This window comes from Pan troglodytes, chromosome 18 (assembly GCF_028858775.2).
Source record: "Pan troglodytes isolate AG18354 chromosome 18, NHGRI_mPanTro3-v2.0_pri, whole genome shotgun sequence".
In the NCBI taxonomy this organism is placed as follows: Eukaryota; Metazoa; Chordata; class Mammalia; order Primates; family Hominidae; genus Pan; species Pan troglodytes.
Window position 1 is genome coordinate 73,983,697 of NC_072416.2, and position 13,888 is coordinate 73,997,584.

At 36.6% G+C, this 13,888-nt stretch overlaps 1 long non-coding RNA gene across 1 annotated transcript in view; it reads left to right on the top strand.

The window, feature by feature from the left end:
- The window catches only part of LOC134808770 (uncharacterized), a 53,298-nt gene that overhangs the window by 13,751 nt on the left and 25,659 nt on the right, over positions 1-13,888 (top strand). The window contains exon 2 of the long non-coding RNA XR_010152458.1: positions 3,451-3,521. This is a non-coding gene — a long non-coding RNA (uncharacterized LOC134808770). The remainder of the gene's footprint in view (positions 1-3,450; positions 3,522-13,888) is intronic.

A 13,888-nucleotide genomic window follows, 5' to 3' on the forward strand; every position in this document is an offset into this window, starting at 1 on the left:
AAACTATACTACAAGGCTACAGTAACCAAAACAGCATGGTACTGGTACCAAAACAGAGATATAGATAAATGCAACAGAACAGAGCCCTCAGAAATAACGCCGCATATCTACAACTATCTGATCTTTGACAAACCTGAGAAAAACAAGCAATGGGGAAAGGATTCCCTATTTAATAAATGGTGCTGGGAAAATTGGCTAGCCATATGTAGAAAGCTGAAACTGGATCCCTTCCTTACACCTTACACAAAAATCAATTCAAAATGGATTAAAGACTTAAACATTAGACCTAAAACCATAAAAACCCTAGAAGAAAACCTAGGCATTACCATTTAGGACATAGGCATGGGCAAGGACTTCATGTCTAAAACACCAAAAGCAATGGCAACAAAAGCCAAAATTGACAAATGGGATCTAATTAAACTAAAGAGCTTCTGCACAGCAAAAGGAACTACCATCAGAGTGAACAGGCAACCTACAAAATGGGAGAAAATTTTCGCAACCTACTCATCTGACAAAGGGCTAATATCCAGAATCTACAATGAACTCAAACAAATTTACAAGAAAAAAACAAATAACCCCATCAAAAACTGGGCAAAGGACATGAACAGACACTTCTCAAAAGAAGACATTTGTGCAGCCAAAAAACACATGAAAAAATGCTCATCATCACTGGCCATCAGAGAAATGCAAATCAAAACCACAATGAGATACCATCTCACACCAGTTAGAATGGCGATCATTCAAAAGTCAGGAAACAACAGGTGCTGGAGAGGATGTGGAGAAATAGGAACACTTTTACACTGTTGTTGGGACTGTAAACTAGTTCAACCATTGTGGAAGTCAGTGTGGTGATTCCTCAGGGATCTAGAACTAGAAATACCATTTGACCCAGCCATCCCATTACTGGGTATATACCCAAAGGACTATAAATCATGCTGCTATAAAGACACATGCACACGTATGTTTATTGTGGCATTATTCACAAAGACTTGGAACCAACCCAAATGTCCAACAATGATAGACTAGATTAAGAAAATGTGGCACATATACACCATGGAATACTATGCAGCCATAAAAAATGATGAGTTCATGTCCTTTGTAGGGACATGGATGAAATTGGAAATCATCATTCTCAGTAAACTATCGCAAGAACAAAAAACCAAACACCGCACATTCTTACTCATAGGTGGGAATTGAACAATGAGATCACATGGACACAGGAAGGGGAATATCACACTCTGGGGACTGTTGTGGGGTGGGGGGAGGGGGGAGGGATAGCATTGGGAGATATACCTAATGCTAGATGACAAGTTAGTGGGTGCAGCACACCAGCATGGCACATGTATACATTTGTAACTAACCTGCACAATGTGCACATGTACCCTAAAACTTAAGGTATAATAATAAAAGAAAAAAAAAACTTAAAAAAAAAAATAAAGTTCCTTTTGTGCACCTGCCCCTGGGGTATCTGTTAAAATTCATTTGTGGTCTCTTTAAATATACTCTCAACACCAAAGAGGGGGGCTTCTTTTTATGAGTAACTCTTTATGAATTAGCAAATTTTTTATTGTTCTCAATTAGTAGAAATGCTTTCGCATCTTGAATAGTGTTCTTGTTTCAGGATTTTGTTCATCTGACTTATTACAGAGATTAGAGCATGTGCTTCTCTCTCTTTTAAAATTAAAAACTTTTCTTTTCATTTTGATTGCTTTTGGGGTACAAGTGGTTTTTGGTTACATGAATGAATTGTGCAGTGAAGTCTGAAATTTTAGTGCACCTGTCACTCAAGTAGTGTACATTGTACCCAATATGTAGTTTTTAATCCCTTGTTCCACCCCTGCCCCCACTTTTGAGTCTCTGGAGTCCATTATATCATTTTTATGCCTTTGAATACCTATAGTTTAGCTCCCACTTATAAGTGAGAAAACAGTGTTTGGTTTTCCATTCCTGAGTTACTTCACTTAGACTAATGGCCTCCAGCTCCATCCAAGTTGCTGCAAAAGACATTATTCCATTCTTTTTATGGCTGAGTCGTATTCCATGGTTTATGTATACCACATTTTCTTTATCCACTCATTGGTCAATGGGCACTTATGTTGGTTCCATATCTTTGCAGTTGTAAATTGTGCTGCAATAAACATACATGTGCAAGTGTCTTTTTGATATAATTACTTCTTTTCCTTTGGGTAGATACCCAGTAGTAGGATTGCTGAATGGAATGGTAGATCTACCTTTAGTTCTTTAAGAAGTCTGCATACGTATTTCCATAGAGGTTGTGCTAATTTACATTCCCACCAGGAGTGTTTAAACATTCCCTTTTCAACACATCCATGCCAGCATCTGTTGTTTTTTGACTTTTCAGTAGTGGCCATTCTTGCAGGAGTAAGGTGGTATCTTGTTGTGGCTTTAGTTTGTATTTGCCTGATGATTAGTGATGTTGAGCATTTTTTCATGTTTTTTGGCCATTTGTATTTCTTTTTTTGAGAAATGTCTGTTCATGTCATTTGCCCACTTGATAGGATTATTTGTCTCTTCTTGCTGATTTGTTTGAGTTCCTTGTAGATTCTGAATATTAGTGCTTTGTTGGACGCATAGTTTGCAAATATTTTCTCCCATTCTCTGGGTTGTATGTTTACTCTGCTGATTATTTCTTTTACTGGCACACATGTACTTTTCTCTTAGCTTTTCAATTTGTTGATTATAATTGGAGTTTTGGAATGAATAATTTGATGAAACTGGATCCAAAGTTACTACTTTTCCACAATAGGATTGAATCATCAGTTTATTTTTAGGGGGGCGTTTGTTGAGTAAAATAGTGGGAAGAATCAGTTCTCTAAAAAAAAGATAGTCCTTGAAATCAGAATTAATTTATTTTTTAAGTTTCCCATTAGGTAATTCTGTACTCTTAGGCAATTTATTTTATCTCTCTGTATTTAGATTTCTTTCTTAGATGCCTGGAGGGCATCACCACACAATTTTTAATGATGAATACATGATATATTCAATTTTGTTTTAAGTTTGATGGAAAGGATATCACATAATCTTAATATAATTCTATGATTAATATCTTGTCTAAGGCAATGTTACAACCCTCCAGGTGATCTGGTGAGTGAGCATTCTATATGGAATGAGAGCTAAGCCCAAAATACTTCTGGTATCAGTTTCTCTCTACTAGAGAACCTGCTGAAATAATAAAAATTTCCTGAAAAACATTCAATGAAAATTTGAGGTTAAAGATGTCATTCATTATAAAATTGGACTCCAAAGTTTAAATATAATCAAGGTTTAATTTTAAAACTGTCTTAAAGGACATGTGCAAAATATGTTGGACCAGAATTAGAAAGAGATCAATATGACTTTCACTTTCAAGAATAATGTGATGGCTCAGAGCACGCAAGTGTGATCACTGCAAAATAAAAATGCCTAATAAAATATTTACAAATTTTGAAGGTATCAGAGTGCTGTGGAAGCATCCTGGATTAGATGAACCAAAATTCCAGAGAGGAGAGAATATATCAGAGGTGAGATACTGATTTCTAGCTGTGCGTGTGTTTTTCGATGGGAATTTTGCACTGATCCTAATACATAATGAAAGATGGGGATCTAGCTCAAAGTATTTTGAGAGAGAGAGTGAAAAGTCCCCCAGTGTTGATGTGCAAAGAGAATAAAGATCCATCTGGGAGGAAACACAAAGCTGGTCCTTCCAGAAATACTTTTTTTGGGCAGATTTTGAGACTATCAGGGATTTTGTGTTACAGGGCTAGGCTGGAAACCCTGAAGGCAAGAGAGATTTCCCACAGTTTCCTGGGGTGAGGGAACAGACCCATCAGGCTATTAATCTAAAATTTTAGAAACCCATGCCTCAGGAATACAAGTGAACCAAAGAGAGAAAGTCTTATGCAAACGGCAGCCTAGCTCCAACCCAGATTAATTTACAATTGTTTTGAGCCAATCAATTAATTACTTTATCATGAAATGGGAATCTGTCTCTAGTGGAAGATAATATAATATCTGGATTATGAATGGTTCTTTCATAAACCATATTCAATGTACAATAAAAACTTGTATGCACAAAGAGGCAATCAAATATGACCTATTATGATGGAAAAATGTTGGTGAGAGGCTCAGACTTAGAAATGATCCAGATTTGGAGTTAGCATAAAGTATTTTAAAATAACTATTAAAGTATGTACAAGAAAAGAGAGAAAACAATGGATAAAATAGATGAAAGAATAGACTGTGTCAACAAAAAATTAAAATTGATAAAAAATTCAATGGACATTATAAACCAAAAAATATACATTGAAAACTAAATATTCAGTGGAGAGTTTTAACAGCAGATTGAAGAGCAAATACAGGACTAAAAAATTAGAAGGCAGGGTGGAATAAAATACCAAAGTAAACTATAAAGAGGAAAACTAATCATAATAACAGCAACACTCAAAAAACCAGAACAAAGCATAAGTGAAAAGTGGCACATGTTCAAAAGGCTTAACATATAAATATTGGAGTCCCAAAAGGGGAGATGTGAAAAAATGGGCCAGCAGCAATACTTGAAAAGGTGAAGGGTGAGAATTTTCAAAAACATGAACCCACAATTTCAAGAAGCTCAGTAAATTCTAAGCAGGATAAAATCAGAGAAAAGCCACATATTGGCACATAATGGGAACATGGCTGAAACCCAAAGACAGAACAAAAAAAGTGCTATAGAAAAAGAGTCCTATTATTCAACTCCCACTTATGAGTGGGAGTTGAACAGTGAGAGCACATGGACACAGGGAGGGGAACATCACACACTGGGGCCTTTTGGGGGTTGGGGGGCAAGGGGAGGGAGAACATTAGGACAAATACCTAATGCATGTGGGGCTTAAAACCTAGATGATGGGTTGATAGGTGCAGCAAACCACCATGGCATATGTATACCTATGTAACAAACCTGCACGTTCTGCACATGTATCCCAGAACTTAAAGTTTTTTTTTTTTAAGAGTCATATTAACAAAGCCATAGATGAAGAATGCCTTCCAAGGAAGGTGATGGCCAACTTCTCAACAGAAATGATGAAAGCCCAAAGACAATGGAATAACAACTTTATTTCTTTTTCTTTTCTTGTCTTTTCTTTTTTTTTTAAAACATGTATTTTAGGTTCGAGGGTACAGATAAAGTCTTGTTACGCAGGTAAACTCATGTCACATGGGTTTGTTATACAGATTTTTTCATCACCCAGGCATTAAGCCCACACCCAATAGCTATCTTTTCTGCTCCTCTCCCTTCTCCCACCCTCCACCCTCAAGTAGAACCAAGTGTCTGTTGTATCCTTCTTTGTGTTAATAAATTCTCATCATTTAGCTCCCACCTATAAGCAAAAAGATGCGGTATTTGGTTTTCTGTTCCTGCATGAGTTTGCTAAGGATGAAGGCTTTCAGCTCCATCCACGTTCACACAAAAGACATAATTTCATTCTTTTTTATGGTTGCATAGGATTCCATGGTGTATATATACTACATTTTCTTTATCCAGGAATTATAACCTTAAAGTAGGGAATTAAAATAACGACCAGCTCAGAATCCATATACTAGTGAAAAGTTCCTTAAAAATGAAGGCACAATAGATGTTTTCAGACAAATGAAAACTGAAACTAATTGTCATCAGAAGGTTGTAATTAAAAGAAATAATAAAGGAGGTTAGACACACTGGAGGAATATGATCCTAGATGGAAACATGGAGATTCAGGAAGTGATGACCAATGCCCAAAAGAGTAAACTTGTGAATAAATATAAATGACTATCGACAACACACAACAATGAACCTAATATCTTGTAGATTTTAAATCATGGGTGGCATGATGAAAATAATGGAAGCAGGGTAAAAGAAGTTAAAGTGTTTTAAAGTACCAGGAAAAAAGTACTAATCTGTATTGCACAGTACTAAGGAAAGCAAGAACATTTAAATCTCCATTATAGCTGCTTAAAATAGTCACAGAATACTTTCTGTAAAGTAAATAGAAATAAAAAATGGAATAATAAAATAGCCAAATTCAAAAGAAGATGCTAATTGCACTAAATGTTTATGGACTAAATGCATGCTAGCACACATCAGTTTTAGAATCTAATCTACATATACAGGCATAAAACATATTGTAATATATGAGAATAGATATTTTAAATTGATTTACACATGTAAAAATATGTTTCAAAATAATTTTTTTGAAATTGAAATTTCTTGCAAATCAAAGCCACAGTGAGACACCATCTAACACTAGTCAGAATGGCTATGATTGAAGTGTCAAAAAATAATATGCTAGTGAGGTCGTGGAGAAAAAGGAATGCTTATACACTGTTGGTGGGAGTGTAAATTAATTTACCTATTGTGGAAGACACTGTGGTGATTCCTCAAAGACCTAAAGACAGAAATACCATTTGACCCAGCAATCCCATTACTGGGTGTATACCCATATACCCAAAGGAATATAAATCGTTCTGTTATAAAGACACATATGCCTGTGTATGTTCATTGCAGCACTATTCACAGTAGCAAAGACATGGAATCAACCTAAATGCCCAGCAATGATGATTTGGATAAGAAAAATGTGGTACATATATACCATGGAATACTATGCAGCCCTAAAAAAGAATGAGATGATGTCCTTTGCACGGACATGGATGGAGCTGGAGGTCATTATCCTCAGCAAACTAACACAGGAATAGAAAACCAAACACCACATGTTCTCACTTATAAGTGGGAGCTAAATGATGAGAACACGTGGACACAAAAAGGGGAACAACACACACTGGGGTCTTTCAAATGGTGGAGGATGGGAGGAAGGAGAGGATCAGGAAAAATAACTAATGGGTACTAGGCTTAATATCTGGGTGGAGAAATAATCTGTACAACAAATCCCCATAACACAAGTTTACCTATGTAACAAACCTGAACTTTTACCCCTGCACTTAAAATAAAAGTTAAAAAAAGATAGAAATTAAAATTTCTTTTCACAGGACATACGTGAAATATAGAGAATCCCTTTCAACAAGATAGATACGAGATTTATTTTGTAACAGATGTTGGGCGAGGCATTTTCTTACTAAGTCGGAACTTCCTCTTAGTAAATTATGAGGCTTTTAGAGGCTGAGGCCAACAAATACAATAATGTTTGCATTATCTTCTGCATCTGGAACCATATCTTGCATAGAGAAAGATGGCAATGAATATTCATCAGTTCCATTGTGCATTCTGATTCCTAGAGAAAGGACATATATCATTACAAGACAATTCTACTTAACAAAAACCTTAACATATTTAATTATATGTGCAGAGTGAGTCTCACAGAGCACTTCCACATATTTTATTTCATTTCTTGGCCCTTCAAACCTTGTGTGGTATGTTATTCTGGGGTAATTATTCCAATATTGTACACAAGGAAACTGGGAGAGGGAGGCTCAGTGAGAGGTATGAGAGATAGAACGCAAGTATTCCTACTGCTCATTCAATGCCCGTGTGACATTTAAATACAGGCAACTACTTAACTGACTTCTCAGGAACTATTTAGCTGGACTTTAAACTTCACTGTGCAGAGGGACCATTCTTTTTTTGTTTGTTTTTTATAGTGACAAGGTCTCACTATGTTGCCCAGGCTGGCATAGAACTCTTAGCCTCAAGTAATCCTACTGCTTCAGCTCCCAACCTGCTGGGATTACAGATGTGAGCCACTACTGCTGTGCCGGGTAGCCATTCTTGAATAAGAGGTATTTACAAAGGTTGGTTATTTGCTGGCAATTACAACAAAGCAACCATGCAGAGCCACTAGAATCAATACCATTCTCCTCTGGAACTGGGATTAGATAAACTGGTAGTGAATATGAGAAGGTATAAAGCATGGTGGTGTGAATTCTGGTTTCAGAATACTAATTAGAGTGCAGGGTTTCACAGTGAATTATTTGTATTTCCGTCACCTGAAGACTCCCAGAAGGCAACTGGGCTAATTCACACTGTGTAATTCACCAAACAATTTTAAGGTTTTATTTTCTAATAAACTACGGAGAGTTCTTAATTAGTAATTAGAAAATGATTATACCTCATCTGTAAAAAACGCACTTCTTTGATTATATTGATGTGACTGTGCTATTACATTTCAAATTAGTTTGAACAATGTTTAATGCAGGAATTGTAATTCTGGTTTGATGTGCCAGGTAACTTGGGCAGGGGCAGGTGAAGGGCAGCCTCAAGTATGCACATGCGGTGGCTGGTTTCATGTGGTTTCTCAACTCTGTTCTGGTGCTCTTTGCAACACACAGGATGCCAGCGAGGGTTTAATTTCATCATTCAGTCCTAATATTGTACATATTTCCTTTTAAATTATGACACATCGAGATCTTTAGCTTTTAGTGAAATCAAGTGGTTTTTATATTTTAGTATTTTTAAGATATTATTTTATTAAGTATAATTTAATTTAAAAATATTATTTAATCTTGTGTCACTATATTAATTTTATATTTCAATGTTATAATATTAATTATGGTTATAATATAATAATTAATTACTATAAATTATTATTGTATTATTATTATGTAATAATACTTAATAACTTTAAGTATTATTACTTAATGAAAGCATACTGCAGTGAGTCAAGAAATGCTTTTAATGTACATTTATAATAATCAGCCTAAGGAGAATTCAAGTATAATAATAGTAATATATTGATTGCTTCAAAATGTAGCAATCCAAACAAATACAGCTGCGGAAAGTTGATAAAGAGTAGGGTTTTGATATAATCCAAAGTGATACGTTTGAGAATGAAACAGAGTGTGAGCCAGATGGGGACATGGGGACAGTAAGTTTAAACTAGTATTGTCTAGGTCAACTTGGGATATGTGGTAAGCCTAATTATGGAATTTGTGTATATGCATGTGATATTTCACTAATAAGCAGCATAGACCTACTTGTACCTAATGAAAAAAGTAGCATCTACCTTCTGCTGTGTATACATTCACTGGATACTTAAATGGCTACTCTGTGCCAGGCACATCAGAAGATGGATACACTCAGATTGCTAAGACTCAGCCCTAAAGCTTCCAGAAACATGTGAACTTGGTAAATCCCGAGGCAGAGGTACCAATAACTGAGGTGGAGGAGCGAACAGGGCTGAGTGACCATCAAAGTCTATGTTTCTCCAGGCGACCTGAGTCTCTTCCTGCCTCAGTCTTTGATATTTTCTGATATTTAAAACTTATCGGTTTTAAACACCGCAAATTGGCGTTTAAATTAGTTTTTTTTTTTTTTAACATTGTATAGGCCTATCAGGAAAATGCTTTTAGTTTTAAAAAGAATCCAAATATTTTATCCAGGCCAAACATGTCCTGATTCATTTAAAGATGCACTGTCCTCTATGGTAGTCTTATGTGGCTATTTAAATTTAAATTAATTAAAATGAAATAAAGTTAAAAGTCCAGTTCCTCAGGTGCACTAAGCCATATTTTAAGAGATCTATGGCTACATGTAGCTAAGGATATAGTTTTGAGCAATATAATGTAGAACATTTCTATAATCTTAGAAATTTCTATAGGACAGCACCGATTCAAACAAATCACACACCTCTAAATGAAACACACACAGTGACTTCTTCCTGCCACTGTGTATTAGTCCATTCTCATGCTGCTAATAAAGACAAACCAAGACTAGGTAATTTATACAGGAAAGAGATTTAATGGACTCACAGTTCCACATGGCTAGGAGACCTCACAATCATGGCGGAAGGCAAGGAGGAGCGAGTCACGTCTTATGTGGATGGCAGCAGGCAGAGAGAAAATTTATGCAGGGCAACTCCGCCCTTATAATACCATCAGATCTTGTGAGACTTATTCACAATCACGAGAACAGCACAGGAAAGACCCAGCCCCCATGATTAAATTACCTCCCACCAGGGCCCTCTCACAACACATGGGAATTGTGGGAGCTGCAATTCAAGATGGGATTTGGATGGGGACACAGTCAAATCATATCACACCATTACCCCTTTAATATCAGAATATTGACACCATCACACACTCTGCCAAAAGTTTGTGAAATGCCTTCATTCACTCCTCATTCATTCACCACAAATTCATTAAGTGTGTACTATGTGCCAGGTACAGGAATGAATAAAATAGAAAGAGGACTTGCATGTTATTCTTATTTGATTCAAATAATTATTTAAGTATTGAAATATTGAATATTGAAAATTGGATATTGAAAATATCTCCTTTTTACATGATCGAGCCTTCTAATCAGGAAGTAAATTAATTTGTTCAACTTCCTAACATAGTAAAATCTGGAGGTAACAAATACAGTATAAAATATGGGTGAGGAAAGCAAAATACAAGAATATACTGATCAGTGATCTCAGGACACTGAGATCATTGCTTACTGTGGCATTGTTTCTTTCATTTTTTGAAATACTATAATTTTGGTAACATCAAAGCTCAGAGGAGAAGATTTGAATATTACATAAGAAAGCATATCTGAGAGTAACCTTTAAATGAAGTAAGTATGCAGATCCAGGAAATTTATAGGAAAAATATATGAGAAACAATTAACAAATTATAAGCAATATGAGGTAGCATTTTCAAAAACGTGGCCAATTATGGTTGATGTGGGCTTTTGAAATCAGTGATAAAGAAATATAATCACACAGAATTACCCTCCCAGGCTCTTATTTGGACTTTTATATTCAATGTACTAAAAAGGCAAAACAAAACTTGACTCTATTTGAAGAGATAGTTGGTTTGATCCTGCAGGGAGAAAAGATTATGGTGCTAAAATAGCCTGCAATATGGAGGATTTACCTAGGATTTAGCGGCATTAGTTCAGAAAGCTAGGGTTAAACAACAGAATGAGTTACTTAGGGAAGGTTAACCTATTTCCCATTTCTCAAGGGCATTTTGCCTAGAGTAAGGGTAAAATTGGACTGAGGTTTGTTTGCAAGATGGCATATGTAGGGACCAGGGTTTGATACGCCAGCTGTTTTTCTCCAACCTCCATGTGAGATCAATATATTTTTGATTTAAAAACCAGTACCATCTCTTCTCAAAGCTGAATTATCCACATTATTGATTTCCCATGAATTCTCAGGTTGGTTTCCTGAGATTTGTTTTCTGTGAGTGGCCTTAATGTTTTTCCCTCGATACTGGGGTTAGCAGTGACTTCCATGTCACTACATGCAATGGGTCGTCTTTAGTCTCTGCCTCCCACCCCCATCTTCAGGCAGCGTTTGGCCCCTTTACTTATCCTTAAAGAGGATTTCCTCATCCTGAAAGCAATCTCTGCTGCCATCATCAATGGCCTCAAACCAGTTTGACAATGTACCTCTTTATTACAGCTTCTCAACCATCACCTGACTGGAGCCACAAATAACGTACTGCCTCCTCTCTGCTTCTCCCAGTTGTTTCTCTTGCTATAAAGTATAAATTTATAATATAAATTATATCTTATCGTTTCCCACTTAATACCTTTGATGCCTCTTCACTGCATTTAGAATGAGATTTAGGCCTCAGCACCTGTCCTGTGAGTCCTGGATCACCTTACCTCTCTCTGAATTTTCAACCTCAACTCACTAGTTATTGTTCATTCATTTATTCTTTCATTTACTAATTCTTTCACTCCAACAATTATGTGTTGAACACTGTTCTGGGATCTGAGGTTACAACTGTAAATTAAAGGTTGAAATAATTGCTTTCTTGGAGCTGACATTCTAACAGTAACTGAGAGTGACTTGGTGGTGAAAGACAAGTAACAAACAGGGCAAATAAGGAAAATTATATGTTAAATGATGATAAGGGCACGGGAGAAAAATAAGGCAGGGAAGGATGTGTGCATGGAAAGGTGAAAATACAGAGAGGGAAGCCAAGGAAGGTTTCACGAAGAAGCTTCCAAGACTCGATGGAAGAGAGGGGAAAGACGACACAGGTGTTTGGGTGAAGAAAATCCTAGGTAGGAGAAAGAGAAGGAGCAACAGCCTAAGGAAGGGGTGCCTATGGCATATGCTAGAATCAATGAGGAGGCCGGTATGAGGACCACTGGTGATACAAATGGGACTGCATATGGAGAAACGAGACAGAGGGAGGGAAAGACCATGTGGTACCTTGAAGACCACTGTTAAGAACTGCTTTTTTTATTTTTGAGACGGAGTCTTGCCCTGTTGCCCAGGCTGGAGTGCAGCGGCGTGATCTCGGCTCACTGCAACCCCCACCTCCTGGGTTCAAGCGATTCTCCTGCCTTAGCCTCCCGAGTAGCCACCATGCCCAGCTATTTTTTTTTTGTATTTTTCTTGGAGACGGGGTTTCACCATGTTAGTCAGGCTGGTCTCAAACTCCTGACCTCAAATGATCCACCTGCCTTGGCATCCCAAAGTGTTGGGATTACAGGCGTGAGCCACCAAGCCCGATCAAGAACTGCTTTTATTTGGGATGAGATGAGAAGCCATTAGAGCTTTTGTAGACAGGAAGGGCATGATCTGACTTAAGTTTTAGAGGGATCACTTTGATATCTGCGGTAAAATTAGATGAGAACAGCAAGGTTTGGAAACAGGAGAACTTTTGAGAGATTCTTGGAATAATAAAGAAGAAAAATGATGAAGGCTTGGACTAGTGTGGTAGCCATGGTGATAAAGAGAGATTGGTCAATTCTAGATGTGTTTTGAGGGAAGACATGCTTGAAACACATCTCTTTTTCACTTCCTTGATGGCAGCTGCCTTTTTCCTGGGTCAGGGTCCTTCTATGCACTGCTCCCAATGGCAGGCCACTCTTTATTTTTTTAATTTATGTGAGGTAAAGGTCACACATTTAAAGTGTAAAGTTTAAGTTTTGGTTTATGCATACACACACACATGAAACCATTTCCATAACTGAGATAATAAACATTTTTATCATTCCCCACCCCAGTTTCATTTCACCCCTTCATATTCCTCACTTACCCCCACAGTGTCTAGGTAACAACTGAAATGTTTTCTGTCATTATAGATTATCTTGAATTTTCTAAACTTTTATGTAAATGGAATCCTGCAGTATATATTCTGTTTAAAATTTGTGTTTAGATACATATAACGTAAAATTCACCATTCTAACATTTCAAAGTGTATGGCTCAGTGGCATTGAGTATATTCACAATGTTTTGCCACCATCACCATCATCTAGTTCCCAAAGATTTTGATCACCACAAAAGGAAACCCTGTACCTACCAAGCAGTCACCTCCCATTCTTCTTCACCCAGCCCCTAACAGCCAATAATCTACTTTCTGTTTCTATGGATTTGCCTAGTCCAGATAGTCGATCTAAATGGAATCTTGTAGTATATGAACTTTTTTTGTCTGGCTTTTTTTTTCACTTAGCATAATTATTGTGAGGTTCACCATGGGTTGCATTTATCAATAGTTTGTTTCTTTTTCTTGATGAATAGTTTCCATTATATGGATTTACCATAGTTTGTTTATCCATTTACCTGCTGACGGAAATTTTGGTTGTTTCTAGTTTTTGGTTATGACAAATGAAATTGCTCTGAACAACTATGTGCAAACTGTTGAGTAAACATGCACTTTCATTTTTGTAGGGTAAACACCTAGGAGTAGAAAGGCTGTGTAGTCTGGTAACATAGTTTAGCTTTTAAAAAAACCGACAAACTGTTTTCCAAAGTGGTTGTACCATTTCACATTCTAACCAGCAGTGTACGAGAACTCAGTTGCTTCACATCCTTACCAAATGCTGATAGGATAAAGCTTTTTCTAAAAAAAAAAAATAGCCATTTTACTGAGTATGTCATCATTGTACCACATCATTTGAATTTGCATTTCCTCAATGAATAATAATGTTGAACATATTTCTGTGAGTTATTTTCCATCTGTATATTTTCTTTAGTCAAAT